General features: G+C 42.9%; 1 protein-coding gene across 1 annotated transcript in view; it reads left to right on the top strand.

Annotated features, from left to right (window-relative positions):
* Positions 1 to 19,488, top strand: part of Cdkal1 (CDK5 regulatory subunit associated protein 1 like 1) — a 651,069-nt gene that overhangs the window by 371,995 nt on the left and 259,586 nt on the right. The gene's annotated exons all lie outside the window — the stretch shown is intronic.

The raw sequence follows: 19,488 nt of genomic DNA, 5'->3' as shown, positions 1-19,488 counted from the left end.
TTCTCATTCTGGCCTTCCACCATACTCTCTCTCAGCCTCACTGTCAGTTTTCAGTTCTGATGTGTTCGTCATCACCTGCTCCCTGAGTCTTGCTTTCCCTGCCACAGAAATAGTCCACATGAAAACCTTAAGCTTTCAAAATTTTGGTACAAAAATTAAAAAAAAGAATAGCAGTTAGCAATAATATTTGTCTCCTAAATTAGGAACATTGGAATTGTTATTTTTTACTGCTAAGAACTCCTTTATTTGCATGGGCTTTAGGAGAGAGTACCAAACAGATGAAAACTGACCACAAGCACTACATGGAATAAGCAAGTTTTAGCATCAGAGGATGCAGTTCGTGGGCCAAAAATCACATTGTCGAGAATAATTCATGGTTCATGACTGCATATGGTATAAATTCAATCTGTAGATCACAGTCCATTTCTGTATCCTAAGCTGGTAATATTTGTTCTAGAGACACTAAACAGTTTTATTATTAAGTTTAATATAGCAAATTGTCTTTACAGTTTTGTGTTTGAAAACGAAAGGCTAAAATGCATTATTAGGTACAGAAGATGATATTGATTTAGAAATGCACCGACTAGGTTCGCAGGGGAGTGGGCTAAAGCAGGCTGGCAGCATCCTGTAACGAGTCCCCTACTTGGCTTACGTAGGCACCACAGCCTCAGAATGGCTTTTATACATGTTAATTGTTGAAAATAAGCTGAAAGAAGGATGCTCTGTAACATGAAAATAATGACAGCATTATCTCAAAGTTCATAAATAAGGTTTTACTGGGCACAGCCATATCCACTTGTTACAGAATCCATGGCAGCTTTGGCTACCATGGCTACACAGAGTCTAAAACCTCAGATTCTTAGTAACTGAATTTTATTTTAACAAGAAAACTTACTGACCACTGTTATAAATTAATAGGACTTCCAGGAAGAAAAATTTCAGTTTCCAGAAGACAGTGGTGACTCATGGCTCTCTTTACCTTATGCCATTCATGAGGACCTACACTTTTATACACTTTTCTTAATGTAGAGACTATCTCAATAAAGATTTGTTTTAAACTATTTAGGGCAACATGGAAAATTTACAAATTGTCCATTACTTTGAGAGGGAATCTGTTTGTTTTTATAGTATCCATCATTGTGGTTTTAAAATCTCTGTGGGAAGTTTGCTACCTACGAACTGTGCTTTGCAAGGGGAAAAATTGTGGATAAATATGATGGTAGTATTTGGCAACAAAGAAGTAATCTTTCTGGGTGTGGTAATGTATTCTTGTAATTCCAGCACTTAGAATCGGAGGCAGGTAGAATATCAGCAGTTTGAGGCTAGCCTGGGCTACATAAAGAGACTGTCTCTAAAACAGACAAATAAATAAGCTACCTTCTTCATTGCCATGTTGAAATAATATAAAACCAAGTTTTTCCACTTTTTTCTTAGTGTTATATTGAATACCAAACTGCATTCTGGTCAGTTAGTGTCCGATATTCAACGTGGAGTAGATTGGCTGCTACATTTTCAGTCACACTAATTTTCTGTTGCTGGCCTCCACCCTCATCGCTTTTATGCTTGGCTTCTTTAGCTAAGCAAAGCAGCAAAGTAGCTCAGTAACAGACACAGGGCTGGGGATGTACCTCAGCTAGCAGAGAGCTTATCCAATCCAGCACACACAGCCCTGGGCTAGGTCCCCACGCTCTATATTCCTGTAATCCCTGCATGTAAGACATAGAGGCAGCAGGATAAGAAGGTTAGTCAAGGTCATCCTCAGCTATGGACCAGTTTGGTTTTCTAGCCAGACTGGATCATATGAAGCCCTGTCTTAGAAACAAAGCAGAACAATCCAGAACCTCATTCTCTCATGGTTCTGGAGGGGAGGTTTCAAAAGCAGGTGTTAACAGGGCTAGTCCCTGTGGCACTCCTCAGGAAATCTGCTCACTTCGCGCTCCTGGCTTCTGTTCGCTGGTGGAAGTGGAGATCTTTGCGTAGATCCCTCTAGGCTCAGTTGTTGCATGGGTTCTTCTCTCTGTCTGCTTCCCTATGTACTGGTCCCTGAGCCAGGGCCACTCAGTTCTGTATGCTTTCTCTGTAACTCGATTCCATCTAAAACATCGCATTTGCACAGAAAGTTGCATTGACAGCAACTAGGACTCAAGGCTTCTTTTTAGGGGTCGCAATTCAATGCACAGCACCCTCCTTTCACGGCACTTCGATTCTGTTAGACACCATTTTAATTTCTGCTACTTTTGCTGTTTTACGTGTGGAAGTGTTTTAAGTGATTTCCTTAGGGCCTGCAGTGCCTTATTTTACACCAGTCTAATTTGGCTTTAAGTCGCTTCTCTGTAATTGTATATAAAAGCACTCTTCTAGCACCCACCCCCCGCCCTGTCCTATCATGAATCTCACACTTCCACTCAGGGCTTGCTCATTTGCACTGTTCCATCATGCAGTTGTCCCTATTGGTGCTTTTTATTTCTTCGTGTTGGTCGGAGGCTCTTTCCAGTGTCTTGTTTCTTCAACCTAAAGGCCTTCATTTCCTATTGCTTGAAAGGCGGGTCTGTAACAGACTCTGTCAGTTTCTGTTTATCCAGGAAGGCCTTAATTGCTTCATTTTTGAGGGTTTGCTTCTCAGGATATAGAATTTCTAGATCACGGTCTTTTTCTTTCATCCCACTGACTTCTGGCCTCTTTTTTTTTTTTTTTTTTTTTTTTTTTTGAAAACAAAAACAAAAGCAAAAAATGTTTAATTTTGCTGAGCATCCTTGGCCATAAGTTGCTTTTCTCTTGGTGCCCTTGGTGTTTTCTCTCTATTTGACCTTCAGCTGCTTGATCATGTTGCGGTCGGTCAGGGGTGCTAGGAGTCTGTCCTGCTTAGAGATCCCAGGGGCTCTGGCTTGTATACCCCAATGCGTTTCTTCAGGCAGGGAGGCTTTGGTGTTATTTGTTCAAAACGTCTTTCTCCTTCGCACTTTGCTCTCCTGCAACTCCAGTTTTGCGTATATTAGATGTGGTTGACAGACAGTGATGTGGCTTGATGGGAACCCCCGTATTTCCGTTTTTCTTTGCCTGTTCTTCTTCTTTCCTTCAAGCCTCGTCATCTCAGTGACCTGTTGTTGTCTGCTTGGATCTCCTGAAAAGTGGAAGTAAAATTTCATTTCAGTTTGTAAACATTTCCTACCAGAATTTCATCTAGTTCTTTTGTGTGTGTGTGTGTGTGTGTGTGTGTGTGTGTGTAAAATTTTTTTTCTTTTTAAAAAAATTATTTTTATTTTATGTGTATGAATGTATTGCCTGCTTGTGCGTATGTGCACCATGTCATGCAGTTGCTGCGGAGGTCAAGTCAGAAATGGGCTTCAGATCCAATGGAATTGGAGTTAGGATGGTTATTAGCTACCATGTGGGTGCTAGGCATTGAACTCAGGTCCTCTGCAAGAGAACACAGTGCTCTTAACCATTGAGCTATCTCTCCAAGCCTGAGTGTTTATAATTTCTGTCACACTCATGATACTTCTTATTTAGTGAGACATTGGTCTCCTGGTCTCCTTTAGTATTGCAGAAATGTTTTTCTTCTGTTCATTGACTGTATTTTAAATGCTAATTTAGTCTTTGTGTAGTGAGTTTTAATTTCTGGCCTTTCTCAATCACTTTCTGTGGACTGCTTTTCCCCTATGTATAAGCCAGATGTTCATTCTTATGTGGAGAATTTTGTTACTGTTGCTAGCTGGTCATTGGAAACAAGGCAAGGCATTAGCTCTGGAAATCCGGTTCTCCTTCCTGCTCGGGTCTTCTTGTTGTTGCTGATTGTTAGTTAACTTGCTGAATTAATTTTGTTAACTCTCTCCCCTGGATCATGTATGACCAGTGAAGTCGGCACCCATTTTGGTTAGTGATCAGCTAATGTTAGAACACAGGGCTTTCTTAAATGTGTGGAACCAATAAAGCTCTCAGTTTTGCTCAGGGGCCTTGGGTTCATGTTAGACCACTCTTTTGGTGCTCCGTCAAGTAGACAGCTGGTAATTCTGCCCTTGCCTTCACTTCTGTTTGTGTCAGGTCTCAGATTTAGTCAAAGGTGACAGCTTAGCACAAGACCTTGAGTCTTTGCTGAGCATGTACACGACCTGAATACACACACACACACACATACACACACGGCCCTATGTATACATGGTACCTCCTACACTCACAGGAATCTTTCAGTGCTATTTAAGGCCCCGTGAATGCCACATCCCCGTTTTTCCTTTCGGTCCCTTGGTCATTTATTGTTTGCCGCCGTTCTTTGCAGCCTCAGCCAGCCATGGTACCAAGCACTGGGCAACCGATTATTTTTGACAAATGCCCTGGGCAAAGGCTCTTCTCCCTGGGTGAGTGCCAGGTCAGGTTAAACAAGCCAGCTCTCACATACACACAGGGTAAATAATAACAATTTTCTGGGCCCAGGACTTTGAAGGCGCTCCACCTCTGGTATGCCCCCTCTGGTGACTCATAGATTGTTGGTGCTTACCCTGATCGAAGGCTGTTACTTTTCAAGGGCACCATGGAGCCGAGGGAGAGTTCTGAATAGTGTAGGTTAAAAGCATGTAGCATACTGCTTTTCCCATAGTTCATTTATTTTTCTTGCATAAAGACTCCCCAGATTTCTGTAAGCCTTTAGTTAATGTCCAGAGTTCTGAACAAGTGGGTTCTGGCAGCGTTGGACGCTGGCTTTATGGTGTTGGTGGAGGCAGGGCCTTCCAGACACTTCACCTCTACCATACCTGCCACACCAGTAAATATTTGTATCTGGAGATGGGTGCCTGTTTCTGTGTCAGACTATTTTCTGTGTGAGGGAAAATCACTTTTCTTACTTGATTTTTCAGTCAACCACCTATGATGCCACCTGCCTTAAATAAGCATTGGAGGAGAAATTCCTGGCATTATTCAGTTATAGTCAATTGTATGTCCATCATAGAAAGTACAGAGATTTACAGACTAAAAATATACACTCCTGACATACCCTGGTGCCCTGGGCACCACACAAAAAAGAACACACGTACATAGACTGAATGTTGCCATTTAGTTGTTTTGTTTCTGTATTACATTGATAACTCTTATTAAAAACTGTATCATGGGGCTGGAGAAATGGCTCAGCAGTTAAGAGTACTGGCTGCTCTTGCAGAGGACTGGGGTTTAGTTCCCAGCACCCACATGGGGGCTGGCAACCAGTTTCAGGGGATCCAGCACTCTTTTCTGGCCTCTGGGGGAATTGCATGCACATGGTGTACTTAAATATATGCAGGCAAAACATTCAGATACATCAGATAAAAATGATAAATAAACCACATCACTTATTTTGTTCCTCTTCTTGTCGATGTTTTCTATAATGTCTGTTTTGTGGTGTTAATGCTGCTGACATCATGTGTGGGAAGGGGTTTAGTGTTCTAAATGACCAACATGCCCACCCACATGCATCTGTTCGGTCTTCTCACATCAATTGGTTAGGTACATCAGAAAGATGTTTCCTAAATTGAAGAGATACCAAGCAAGAAACGAATAACTGTAATGTACATAATTTGTCTGGAAAGCATCGGTATTTTGGGAATATTGATTTTCACAAATGAAAATCATCAGTCTGGACTCTACAGGGCATGATTTTCCCATCATGGAAGAAAGTGCAGATTTTAATGAGGTGCCTTTTCAATCCCAGCATGGTCCTTATATCTTCACGATGGTTTTAGTATCTTTCCACCTGCATGGACTGTTGGTGTGTGGAGTGCTCACAGACGTAGGAGCCTTGACTCTGAATTCTGGTCAGTTTGTTGACATCTGAGTCTTCCTGAAACAGGACACCAAGTTGAAAGGATGAGGAGATATTAAAATGTCCATGTGCTCTCAACTCTTCTGAATGCTCTGCAAACTCATACTTGGTCTAACTTGGAACTTTTAAAAAAAAGCACCTCCAAGACCTGTCCTGTCACTGGTCATCATTGGGTATTTCTGGAATAATCATCCCATCGCCTGCTGTGACAGCTGTGTATCATGTTTGTCTAACCTATGTCAAAGAGGCCTGGAGCATAAGGCTTCTGTTTCTGTCCTGTGAGCACAGTGATTCACGCATGTGACCAGGTCCTCCCCGGCACATTTCTTTGGCAGTCTTAGCCCCCCTGTTTTGCAAGTGTTTTCTGTGCTGCAGATAATGCAAGGTAAATGTGAAATCCTCAAAAGACCCTTTCACTTACCTCTCCCTGGAGTGAGCACTGAGTGTTCTGCCTGTAGTCTTCTGGCTCCCCGAGGGTGGCCTGCAGGGGACTGAGTCATAGCAGCTGTGAGGACTCAGCCCTTTGGCAGCTCCTCTGGCCTGTGACAGCTCCCCAGATATCAGCTACTCTTTCTTCACGAATACCCAAGCTTATAAGTAAGGACTTAGCAGTTACCTTTTTAGTCCTTCAGATTCCTTAACAGCGGTTTTAAAAAGAAAGCTGGATGACAGGTGGATGGGTGGCTCTTGCCTAAGATCCCAGTAATCAGGAGGCTGGGGCAAAAGGGTCCCTGAGAGTACAAGGCCAGGATGGGCTACCTAGTGAGGTCTGGGCTTGCCTGAGTTACTGAATGAGCCCATGTCTCAAAAGCAGAAAACAGCCCAATGATGGATGATGACTTGGAAGTATAAAACAAATAAACCCTTTTCTCTGCCTCCCAAAGGAAAACAGTAAAAAGTGGGGAGACAAATTCAAAGACCTGTTTGTAGTTCCGCTTTGACCATCCATCCCAGGTGGTCATGCCTGAAGGTGATCGGCGAGTGAGCCCTGTGCCCCCCTTCCTGTGTATCAGTAGGCCTGCCTTCTCTCTTGCAAACATGCTGTGGTTAAGGAATTTTGCAAAGCCAGGACTGAGTATGGTGACTGGTGCCGGGCCAGTATTCAGGACTGCTCTGGACTGGGCCAACCTGGATGTGCTACGGACTGGTGTGGAGCAGCACCATGCAGATTCTTACACTTGTGTGGGATTTGGTGCCTGCAGATGTCAGTGGGGCCATCATCCTGTACAGAGAACATGAAGTGGTGCTTTGTGGAGTGCCTCAGAAACGCAGGTTAGAGCAATGGAGAACCATTGCTTAGCCTATCCTAGAGCAGTGTAGACAGAAAGGATGGGCGTCGAATGCTCAGAGCAGTGTCGGCACATAGAGGCTGAGAGAAATTGGGGGATTCTACCTTAAAACAGGACCTTAGATCTGAACGTCTGAGTCTGAAGCCACTGTCTTTCTTTTCTAAAGGTGTTTTTCTTCCTTTCTTTTTTTGATAAGGCATTTTCTGTTTTTATGCATCTTTTCATCAGCAGTGAGAGGTGAACAAGGCAGACCAGTCTGGTCCCTGTTGGTAAACCAGCAGGTGAGGCAGGGAGCAGGGGCCTGGGACCTGGGGCCTTCCTGGGTGGTGGAGGGAGGAGCATCCCAGGGTGCCTGCTTACCTGGCCTCTGCTCCCTTCCTCCGTCTTGTCTGGGGCCCTTTGTAGGCTAAGTGTTCACTAGCAAACTAGCTCTCTTATAACTAGCAGCAATTACAATTTTTAAAAAGAAGTCATAATAAAGGTATGTGGCTGTGGAGAATGGGCCTTCTTCTAAGTCCTTAGAATGTGTTTGTGGTAGCTAAGAAAAATCTGGATTGTCGTAGTTTTCTGTTGCTATAGCAAATACCCAAGACAAATCAACTTACAAAGACAAAAGGTTTCTTTTGTCTCATGGTTTCAAAGGTTCCAGTCTATGTACAGTTGGCCATGTTGTTTTTAGGCCTGTGGTGAAGATAGCACACTATGGTGGGAATGCATTTTGGAAGAAAGCTGGTCATCTCATGGCTGGAAATGACTGAAGAGATCAAGATCTCAGAGTCTCCTTTGAAACACCCCCACCCCCTTGGCCCCAAAGACCTGCCACTGTGCCCCACTTTGTAAAGGCTTCCATCCTTTCCCGGTAGCACTAACCAATCTGGAAGCCAAGCCTTCAGTACAAGGGCCTTTGGGAGACATTTGCAAGATCTTGACAATAGCCAGAATAATAGTCAGGCGTGGCGCACACAAGGGTCAGGAGTTGAAGGTCAGCATCAGCTAGGTAAGGAGTCTAAGGCTAGCCTGAGCTACAGGAGACCCCGCCTATGAATGTGTGAACGAAGTGGCTCATAAACGTTTATTGCTGTCTGATGTCACAGTCCAGGGATGTGCGATCCATGTGCTCTGCAGTTCTGTCTCAGGTGCGTCTTTCCTGTATGGTCTGTGACTCCTGCATCCTGCCATCTTGTTTGTTCACGGGCTGCAGAGTGGGAAGAGGCGCTGGGAAGACGCACCCACTCCTGGTGGCAGGACCCAGAAGAGCAGGTCCCTTCTGCTCCTGCCCTTACCCAGTCTTAGCCGTGGGGCCTTTGGAAATTAGTGCCAACTTGGCCATGGATTTAGTTACAATCAGAAGTTCTTTTATTGACCCACAGTGGAAAGGGGATATTAGCAACCAGCACTCTGCCACAACTTCATACCAGATAGGGAAAATGAAAGGAAAGTCGTTTCTTTTTTCTTATAATGATTAGTATCATGTCCAGTGCTTTGTTATTCTCAAGTTCACTGTAATGACTGTGAAATCAGATTACATATTATAATTAATATGTCACATCAATGTGGTAGGAGTTCTGGCTTTCGTTTGCCCCCTTGAAAAATTGACTTAGAATCAATTGCATCTTACAAAGAAAATATTTGGATCATGGACCAGAAAGCTGTTTTTAGCATTAATATGCAGACATTTATGAATAAATTGTCTAGGGGTTGAAGAGATGGCTCAGTGGTTAAGAGCACTGGCTACTTTTGCAGAGGACTGGGTTCAATTCCCAGCCCCCACATGGCAGATAACCATTCATGATTCCAGTTTCAGGGGATCCAGCACCCTCTTCTGGCCTCCTCGGGCATTGCTTGACATGGGTGCACTGACATACATGCAGGCAGTACACCCACAGACATAAAATAAAAATAATAAAAAATAAAAATTAAGGAAGAATAAACTGTGTAAAGTTGAGATTTATTAATATTTAGTGGACCTAGCAAGTCATTGAGAGAGTCAAAAGGAAACCTGTGCTGCCTGGCGTGTCCGGTCTTAGGAACATTGTATTGATGCTGCTTATTCAGTGGTTAGCACATGCACTGTGTGCGGTTACAGGAGTGGCTGGGGAGGGATGCGAAATGGATAACAAAAGAGAGTGGTCTTTGCTCAGTGGAGATTGAAGACTCTGAGTAGCAGAGTGGAAAAGATCCGCTCCTTGAACAGGAGAAACCACAGGAGATCATTGACTCGGGTGGGTGTTATAGGCAATGGAAGAGTGGTGGTGGGCAGCTGCTTTCCAAAGATCAAAGTACAACATTATATATAGTCATATAATACACCCAAGTGAAGTAGGGTGGAGAGGGACCAGTAGTAGGTCTCTCCCCATTTCTCTGTCTCTGACAATGACACCATGATTAATGACATCATGGAAGAAAGCAGAGAGCCCCTATATCACAGTGTCCCATCTTCTAATGAAGGCACCAGGTTTTAATCTCACAGTGTTTTTGGGACAAGGCAGTGGAATTCATGGGGGAGGCTTTAGGGAAGGGACTGGTGTGTGCTAGACCAGGGCTGGGCAGTGAGACAGGATCCGCCATGGGGGTGAGGGAGGAACAGCTTCATTCCTGGACTGTTGACCTGGAGTTTGCCTTGAAGGCTGCTGGCGCTGTTCTTTGCATAATACCCCAGGCACTCTCTCTGTCTTTCCGAGAGCTCAGACCTGTACTATGGCCTCATGGTTTATTGCATCATTGCTGTGGCAGAGTTCATAACGAAAGAGAAGGGAAGCTAAACGCAGGCACACTGTCTCTCTATGCGATGTCATTGATCCTAGGTGCTGCACAGCAAGACCATGGCTGAAAAGCAAGCAAACCAACAATCCTATCCATGGCTCCTCTCCATCCTGGTTCACCCTGTTCTGTTGGACTTTTGTCTTTGGAAAGCTTCTTTTGTATTTTCTATTTTCCAATAGGAAGGTCATCACCAAAGTTGGCTCTTAAATTGCCAGAGTCATGAGCTAGACAAATCTCTTTTCTTTATAAAGTCACCCAGCCTCAAGTATTTTGTTAGAGTAATGGAAAATAGGCTAATTCATCAAAGGAGAAATTTACACTGTAAAATTACAATTTCCTTTGCTATATCTGTTAAACATGTATTATAAATACATGTATGTAAAGGACCACATATAAATATGTGCAATATAATCCATCATTTATACTAGATTAGTTCATGCTGCTTCTACTTTATAATGATGCAAAATCAACATGCATTCAAAAGAAATGTCAAATTTTAATTTTCACTATTTTTCTGGGTAAGTGATGTGTGATACTCTTTTAGGATGCAGGCAGAGTCAGTAAGCCACAGGTCCCAGATGGCCCTGTGAGCCCAAGGGAACACTGGTACTCCACAGTTTACGGGTGGCTAGATGTTGGGTAGTTGCAATATGCAGTTTTCACTTTAGACATTTCTGGCCTGAAATAGGCCCGTGGGTGGGACCTGCCCTAGGTTGAGGAGCATTTGCATATGTGTCTGACCACTCTCCAGCCTGGCCTCTTCCCTACTCCTGGACATGGTTTTGTTAACACCTCCATGCAGGTGTACATAGTCATTGCTCTGGAATTAGTGTAGGGTCAGGAAGTAAGTTACTGGGGCTCACATTACCTTCCCCTCTGTTCCCTGAATCTTGTGATCTCTATCAACTGAATTCAGATGAGACACAGTGTAGTGTAGAAGACAGGCAGAGTTGATTCCAGAATGGTGAAGGCAGCAGCCAAAGGGGCCATTGCAGAGGAAAGCATCTGTGTCTTGGCCATTCTAGGCAAGTGCTTGACCACTGAGCTACGTCCCAGTCCTTTCCACCACCTGTAGAACAGAGAGCCTTCCTGAGGAATATTTGCTTGTCCAGGTGACCAGCAGGCCCATTTCAGTGAATTCCTAGAGGAGGGGACAGTGGCCAGACAGATCATCCCCCGTTCTTTAACCAGTCTTCAATGTTCTGCAGATTCAGATTCAATATTTGCAGGGAGCTGGTGTTGAAGGAGGCGGTCCATCCTCAGTTACTGTGCAGCCTGCTGATACCTACCGGGCTAGCTGGCACTGCACAGACCTTCAGTGCATCCAGTGGTGGTTTGAGGTGTCGCCAGGGAGCCAGTTAGACTTGAGCTGCACTGCTGTGCTGTGCTTCAGGTCATAGCCTCAGTAAGGAAAACTGCCTGGGTTTACACTCAATTTCAGATGAGGCAGTAACTGTGACTCAGATAATCTCAGACATACTAGGATGCAGTCACAGTTTTGTTAGTAGTGAGGGGACAAGATACAGCCCCGTGCTGCCACCCTCAGTAGCCTGAGGGACTTCCCCTAGACTCTTAGAGACCTGAGCTCAGGCCAAACCAGGATTCATGGCTTCAGTCGTGAAAAGAATTTCAGGACTGCTTGGTACAGCGGGGGCAGAGTTGAAAGTTTAATGAAGTTATTTTAATAAAGGCTTAAGCACAGGCGTTGAGAATGAACTGCACCCAGAAGGGAAGATGGAGTGACCCTAAAGAGTTGCAGAAAGTAAGACTTCTCCAAGAGAAGGCAAGCAGCTAACTGCCTCAGCATTAGCTGTTTGCGCCCTTTTGGTCTTAAGTTATTCTAAATCTAAGACGTCTTTCCCTCTGTTTCTCTCTCCCTTGATAAGAGTTTTCCTGAGGCAGCTCCAGAGATTCTGTGGATGGAATTATAATCTGATGAGATAAAGCAGAAGCCACTGGGATTTTGCCAAGGTTTTAGTGCGTGTCCTTTCCCTGTAAATGGGGCTTCTGGTGAGATTTCTAGAAAACCACAGGTTTGTGACTGGCAGGGGAGAGAAGCCCAAAGCAGTTGCTGGTGTGTTGATTCTTGCCCTGCTGCTGGCTAAGGCTTCACCCTGCTTCTGGGTGAGGAGGCCCCTTTTCCCTTCCCTGCCTTTCTGTAGTGCCTCAGTTTGAATTTACTCCTCACATCTCTTCTTCTCTTGGAACTTGGTCTCCAGTGCAGCAGCATTGACAGGTGGACCTTGTGTTGGATGATGGCGTCAACAACTTAGTCCACCCATGGGTGCGTGCATGATGTGAGAGTGACTTAAGCAAGCTCTGTCACGCTTGCTGATTCATCTTACCTGGTTCTTCACCATGTCCCACTGTGGCTGGAGGGTGACTCACTAGATGCTATCACTGTGTTGTATTCTTAGATGTCCCAGTCTTCAACACCATGACCAAAATATACCTGTGACCTTTCTGCATAGCCCAGTGTGTCATTATTTTATAGCAACAGAAGCAAATGCTAACTGGTATTAAAGCTACTGTAGGGAGGGGATTCCCCCCTTTCTCTTTGAAAGCTCTAACTTGCTGAAGCAAACTAACAGTAGATTAGTAGGAGAAAAGGACATAAAAATTTTCTTTCCTGTACAGGGAGGGGCCTGACACGAGGGGAATCACTCAATATTCCAGTGAGAGTCAGAAACCTTCCTCCCCTTCCTCCTAGACAAAAGAGAAATAGGGTGCAGGCAATCCAGGCCTAATTCATGAGTTTGGGGATGGGGGGGATGAATGGGCCACATACCAGGCAGGGGTCCAGGAGAGTTCCTCTGGGGCATGGGCGAGGTGGTGATGGGGCAGGGTAAGGGAGAACTGTACCAGGAGCAATTGTCTTCCTCTTCCACAGCCTGCCTCACATAGTCCTTCCAGAGCTACCCCCAAAGAATCAAAGGACCCTTTGCCTGGGCATGGTGACAAGTCTGGCTTGTCATCCTTTTTTCTAGTGACTAATTTTCTCTGGTTATCAGAATTTGAAGGAGGGGTCCAAGACAATATTTGTTTTGGAAGGATGGCCTTCTGTCAGAAAAGGAAACACGAGAGAGAAGAGTTGTTTTTCAGGCAATAGAGGATTTCTCCTGGTGCCGGTTTTTAAGACTTTAAGTGCATGGTAGTGTTTGGGAGGGGAAGGGAGACTTGCCTGTGCCTCTTCCCCTTTGACTTCCCTTCTCATGTTTATGCTGTGTTCTAATGAGGACGCTTGTTTCCTTCCATGTCTTTTTTGCATCCCTTCACCTTGGCTTTAGGAACGACTTTACCCAGATGGAGGAACTTCTTCAGGAGTGGAGCTCAGATGCCTCCTGCATTTCACCTCTGATTTTCCCCTGTCTGTTTGCGTGTTCGGATTTCTTTGGCTATGCTGGTGTGGAAGCCTCCAGAGTCCCTGGGGTGTTATATCTTGGTTGGCTTGGACCTGGGTAGAAGAAAGGGCTTCTTCCTACATCTTACAAAAAAAAGCTCAGCCTTTATCATAAAGAATATCATTATTAGGTTTTTGTTGTTGTTGTTGTTGTTGTTGCCCTGATTGGCCTAGAACTCACTATATAGACCAGGGTGGCTTCAAACTGAGCTCTGCCTTTGTCTGCCTCTGTATGCTGGGATCAAAGGCATCACCACCATGCATGCCCGGCAGAATGTCAACTTTTTATTCTGCTGTTTAAAAGTAATGCCACGTTTCCTAAACCCAGTAGATAGTATCAGATACAATTTTATAGTTTAGCAGTTTCAAGATGATAGAATTGAAATTTCATTTTATCATCAAGTATGCAAATTGTGGTGATATAAGCCTGTTACCCCAGCACCTGGAGACAAGAAGGACTAAAAGTTCAAGGCTAGCCTGGGTTACAGAGTTGAGTTCCTGTCTCTAAAGGGGGAAAGGGGAAATTACTTTTTTTCCCCCTGTTTTTCTTTTTTCCAAGATTTTAAAAGTAAAACTGTGCTACTTTTATAGTAGAGAAAAATCACTTAGCTTTCGAGGTGGGGTTTTTTCATTGTTAGGTGTACTTATTATCTTACGCATCTTTTTTCTAAAGCATTTTAACAACTTTAATCTCATAATACTCTAAAAGATAGCTAGTAAGTGATCAGTTCTCTCTTTAGAAGCATTTCAACAGGACTGTAGTGATTAATTCATTGAATAAAAGAGTACGTAGATAGAGAATAATTAGCTAGTCTTCAAGTATGCTTAGTTCTTCCAACTGTGTTTTAAACTTAAATTTTTTGATATTCTTATTATGTTGCCTGAACTGGCTTTGTACTCGAGAACCTCGTGGTCCAGCCTCCCAAGTGGAGGGATCATAGGCCACTGCTATCAAGTAGGGTCCCCAAATGTATTTTTAAATATGTGGGATGTTAGGCTTAATTTAAAAAAAAATTTTAAAAAGCTGATATGGCAGATCTGTGCTAACTTTATAAGACATGAAACCTTATATTTTAAGACACTGGGGTATATATGTTCAATATACATTTTAAAAAAAGAATTGCCTATTATGACTTTTTTTAAAGGCAAGTAAGGCTGTCTAAGTTGATTTATCGACAGCTAGTTGGCTTAATTTTATTGAATCATGTTGGTAAGGACAAAAACGTTAGGTTAGTGTTTTGTTTATGTCTAGGATAAGGATGTTTTGGAGGGGATCAGCATACGTATCGGGTTATTTAAAGGTGGCTGATCTTGGGTTTGTAAAGTGTGGTCTCTGTCTGTATCTATTTTACTTGAACACGTCTTCTTGTAATTTGCTTAGAGACTCTCTGTCGGGTAAAACCTCCTGTTGCAGGTGAACAGTTAGTATTTTTTCTCCCATTATCCAGGAAGAGGAAGTGGACCAGTGGGAAGGGCAAGACAAGATAGGAACAGGAGAGGGTTATGGGAACGTGAGTGGGATCCCTGGTTAATTACTTTTCTGTTGCTCTGATAAAACACCATGACCAAAAGCAACTTATGGAAGAAAGAGCTTATTTTTGCTTGGGATTGCAGAGGAGAGGCTGTAAATGTCAGGTGGGGGATGGCAGCAGACAGCTGCAACATTGCTGAGGGATCACATCTCTTACAGCAAGAGTAATATTTCACCCATAAAGTGGGTTAACCAGAGTTCTCCAGGGAAACAGGTTATGTACATGTATTCATATGAACACGAATATGTAGAGACAGAGACGGATACATAGATGTTTATGAGGGATTTGCCCATCACAGTGAACAGAGGCCTAGATATCTGCCTGTGCATATGGAAAGGCAGGAGAGCTGCTGCTGTGGTTCACTGTCTGAAGACCTGGGAACCAGGGTCCACTGCTGTGTGTCCAGGACACCAGAGGCTCAGGATCAAGAGCTGCTACATCTGGGCAAAGGACATGGAAGTCTCTGTCCTGAGGGCGGGTGTTTCTCCTTCCACAGTGTGTTTGCTTGGGGTCCCCAGTGTATTAGAGGATGCCTGTCTGTGTTCATGAGGGTAGATTGTTGGTTATTCTGATTATTTAAATGCTAGTCTCTTCCGGAACCCTTCACAGGCACACTCAGAAATACTATTTTACCAGTTATGTAAGCATCCTTTAGCGTGGTCAAGTCGACAGTTCATATCAGCTACCACAGCCAGGAGAGATAACATGCAGCATGTTGTGTAATCCGTGATACCCTAGATCTCAGTCATTTGCAGCACATTTCATTGCTGCTCTTGCTACACATCTCTTGTGGGCTGTTGTCTATGGACAAGTCGCTTCTGCCTCAGAATTGAGACTGAAGGGAGGCTTGGGGAACCACTGGGTACCAGCCATAGAGACTGAAGGGAGTCTTAGAGGACCGCCAGGTTCTAGCTCCTGGCGCTTCTGCCCTCATTTCATCTGCCATTGCAAAGTAGAAGTCACTGCTCCTGAAGTAACCAACAGTGAGAGGCATCACAGGGACAGCAGAAATGTCTGTGGAGAGCTGCCCTCTGCAGTGGGACGTTGAAAGAGACGCACTTGAGATTTTCTACAGAGCACCTGACACAGACTTGTGCTCCATTGCTAAACAAGGCAATTATGTGCATACCCATTTCCAGAATGTGGAGAGTGCCTGTGTGCTTTGCACACCTAATCCTAGAGAGAGAGTTTGATGTTGAGTATGTACATGCTTAGCTATCATTGTACATAGCAAGTAACTTGTAATTCCAGCAGTGAGATTGGTAGCCCAAATATGTATTTTGCCTAAAACATGAAACAAAATTATCTAAGGTAAGCTTCAAATTGGATAATTGTGTGAGAGATAAATATTAATGTGTGTGTATACACATATATATATTGAGATTTTTTTTGTTAATTTAATACAATATTTTGATCAAATTTAGGTACCCTTCTCTTATCTGTACCCTTCCTTACTACCCCCTGGACAATTTCATGTCCTCTAAGATTTATGTGTGTGTGTGTGTGTGTGTGTGTGTGTGTGTGTGTGTGTGTGTGTGTGTATTTACATCTACATCTATATATGACCTACAGAGTTAAATTTGTGTAACCCTGCCTGGCTTGGAACTTGCTATGTGGACCAAATTATCCACAAACTCACAGAGATCTGCCTGCCTCTGCCTCTCAAATGCTGGATTAAAGGCCTATGCCACCATGCCTGGCAAATATTGTAAATTTTTTGAGGGGGGGTCTTTTTGAGACACTGTCTCCCTGTAGCCCCAGCTGGCTGGGAACTCACTATATAGACCAGGCTGGCCTTGAACTCACAGAGATCCGCCTGCCTCTGCCTCCTGGGTGCTGGGATTAAAGGCATGCGCCACCACGCCTGGCAAATAATGTAAATATTAATTTAACTTTTAGCATTTGGCCTTTCCATTGGATCCCTTAATTATTTCTGTCCTGTTTAATAGATGCCAATAGAACAGTCTCTGCTGAATGCTTAATTTAACTGACTTGCCCGTTACCCATTAAACTGATCAGTTATTGATTTGTTTATAAAGTGTTTAGTAGCCTCAGTCTTTCTTTACAAAAGTGCAAAAAAAGGTAGTTACAGCTGGATGGTTCCTTTTAGAAGTGTATCTGCTCATAGTTACAGTGTTTGGATTCCAGTACATTTTCCCCTTACTTTTGTTCTTTATTATTTTATTTTAAAGCTAATAGAGTGAAATTAACCTTTTTGGTTTTTGTTTGGCTTCATGAATATATATTCTTGCAGGTACCATCTCAGTCAGGATACAGAAACTCACTTTTGAGTTTTTAACATAATCTTTTTATTCTTTGATAATTTCATCCATGCATACAATGGATTTTGATCACGTTTATCCCCCACTCCCCCCAACTCCTCCCAGATCCACCCCATCTCTCTATCCCCTCCCACTTTCAATTTCTTAACAGAACAGAATAATAATTTGAAAATATGGTAAAAGCTTTTTCAGGTGTGTGTGTGTGTGTGTGTGTGTGTGTGTGTGTGTGTGTGTCTACCTGTGGTGTTTTGATGTTAGAACTGAAGTGTGAATTCAGTTTTTGTGATGGAAAGTCTGGTCTTGGCTCCTACACTGAGATGCAGGAAGGGGAGGGGGTGCTGATGTCCTTTCACATTTTTTGGCAACTTAATTAAAACAGACATTTGCCACAATTTATTTTAGCTCAAATTCTGAAAATGTTAGCTCTGCCGTTTAAAAGCAAATTTCCTGTTATGATAAGGCTATAGATCAAATGTAAATTAGAATCTGTTCACAATGTCTAATCTTTTGCATTTGGGACACAAGGACTGGGGACCCCCATCCCCTGCTTGAGCTTTCTCCTTCACATTTGGTGCTAACGATTTGGTGCATATTCACTTGCTGACCAAGTTGTAGATGGAGTATGTCTCTGGTCTTCTGTGGGGTCACACATGACTGCCAGTGTTGACAGCAATTCTAGAGCAGGCTCTCGAGAACCTCCCACTGATCTTCTGAGTAGTCTCCGGAGGTCTTCGCAGTGCTTAGTGAAAATAATCACATCGACTGTGTCATTCACTGACTTACACCTTCAGTGATCATTTACATGCCATATACTTTTTAAACATTTTCAACCTTGATTGGGAAAATAAATGATGTTTATATGCATTGGTATAAAGGTGTATGATATAACAAGACAGGGAAGCATGTGAATGGAATCTGGATTGTGTCCTCTGACAGTAGTAGTGGAGTCCCCAACTGCCCAAGAAAGATGTAAGAAAACAGGGACATGATTTGCTGTGGTAAGAATGAACCTTGGAAAATTATGCTAAATAAAACCTGCCAGAGGTAAAAGGACGCATTCTGTTTGGTCCACTTACAAGAGGTATGCATAGGCCTCACAGAGACCCAGAGTAGAGGGCTTCCCAGGCCCTCGAGGAGGAAATGGGGTATTGAAACTTGCCCAGTTTCCATTTTAGAAGATGAAAATGTTTAGGAGATGGATACTGTGTGACAGTTGTACAACTTTATGACTATACTTAATGTCATTGAATTGTGCACATAACTCAAATGGTCAGTTTTGTCTTTTATATCTATTTTGTCACAGTGAAACAATATGGAATAAAAACCCCCACGATACCGTTTATATCTTTCTCGTTTGACGAGAAGCAGTTTCTAAAGGAATTTTATTAAATTTCCCCTGTACATATTTTTATCTATGAGTTTATAAGATTTTTCATGTGCTAACTAGTAATCTCTAGTATATTTATTCCAAGAAAATATTTGTGTTAAAGTCCATGTGTAACTGTAAAACTTCCTTTACTACCTTATTCATATTTAGAATATCAAGGAAAATTTTTTTTTTCTTTTTTTTGGTCTTTTTTAAAAATCATTATTTATATTTTTTAATTTTTAATAACTACATGATTAGAAGAAGCATTTCATTACGGCTTTAACATTCAGTAACATACTCCAAAGCAAGAGTACATCTCTTTCACAAGTGGCTGTAAGTTTCTAGGTTCACCGTTGAATTAACACAGTTATATAATATTGAACTCAGTATAAGCCCTGTAAGACATAAAACTGAATGAGTTCTTAACCTTTAAAAAAGATCTCCATTTCATTTTAGAATATATTGTTCCTTGCAGAAAGACTCATTGTTTTTGCTACTAACACTGAGATGTTGGCGGATGCATCTCTGATCTGTATGTATCTGATTATTACTAGTCACATTTGGTTGCTTATGGATCCTTGGCACCCGTGTGTGGATATAAAGTCATCAGGTAGATTTCAGTGGTAATGTATATCACCTCTACTAATTAACATGATGTAAATTTTTATGCTTCCTCCTCAAATATAACTCATTTTTAAAATTTTTTGTGTGTATATCACACAGAACATCCCAAACAATCTTATTCATCTATACACCCACTTCCCAGATGGCACCCTCCCATAGCCTCCCCACCCCCACTGGAGCCCATATACTCTGTCATCCCTGTTTCTGTCCACTGTGTTGTCAGTACCCCAGCTGTTCCCCAGTGCTTGTCCATCCACTGAATCTAGTCAGCCTATCTAGAGTTCCTTGTTTTAGGAAGATCAGCTGTTCCCCATCTAGCAGCAATCAGTTGTCAATATTCCTTTAGATAAGATTGGGGTCTGATGTTCATTTTCCCAATTCCATGCTGGGTTACTATCTGGGAGTCCCTTTGGCCACCCTGGCCAACAACTCAAAAGAAGGTAT

The sequence above is a fragment of the Nannospalax galili genome, unplaced genomic scaffold, assembly GCF_000622305.1.
Source record: "Nannospalax galili isolate Female #2095 unplaced genomic scaffold, S.galili_v1.0 scaffold412, whole genome shotgun sequence".
Classification (NCBI taxonomy): Eukaryota; Metazoa; Chordata; class Mammalia; order Rodentia; family Spalacidae; genus Nannospalax; species Nannospalax galili.
The sequence above is the reverse complement of the archived record's forward strand: the minus strand, read 5'-3'. Positions and strand labels throughout refer to the sequence as shown.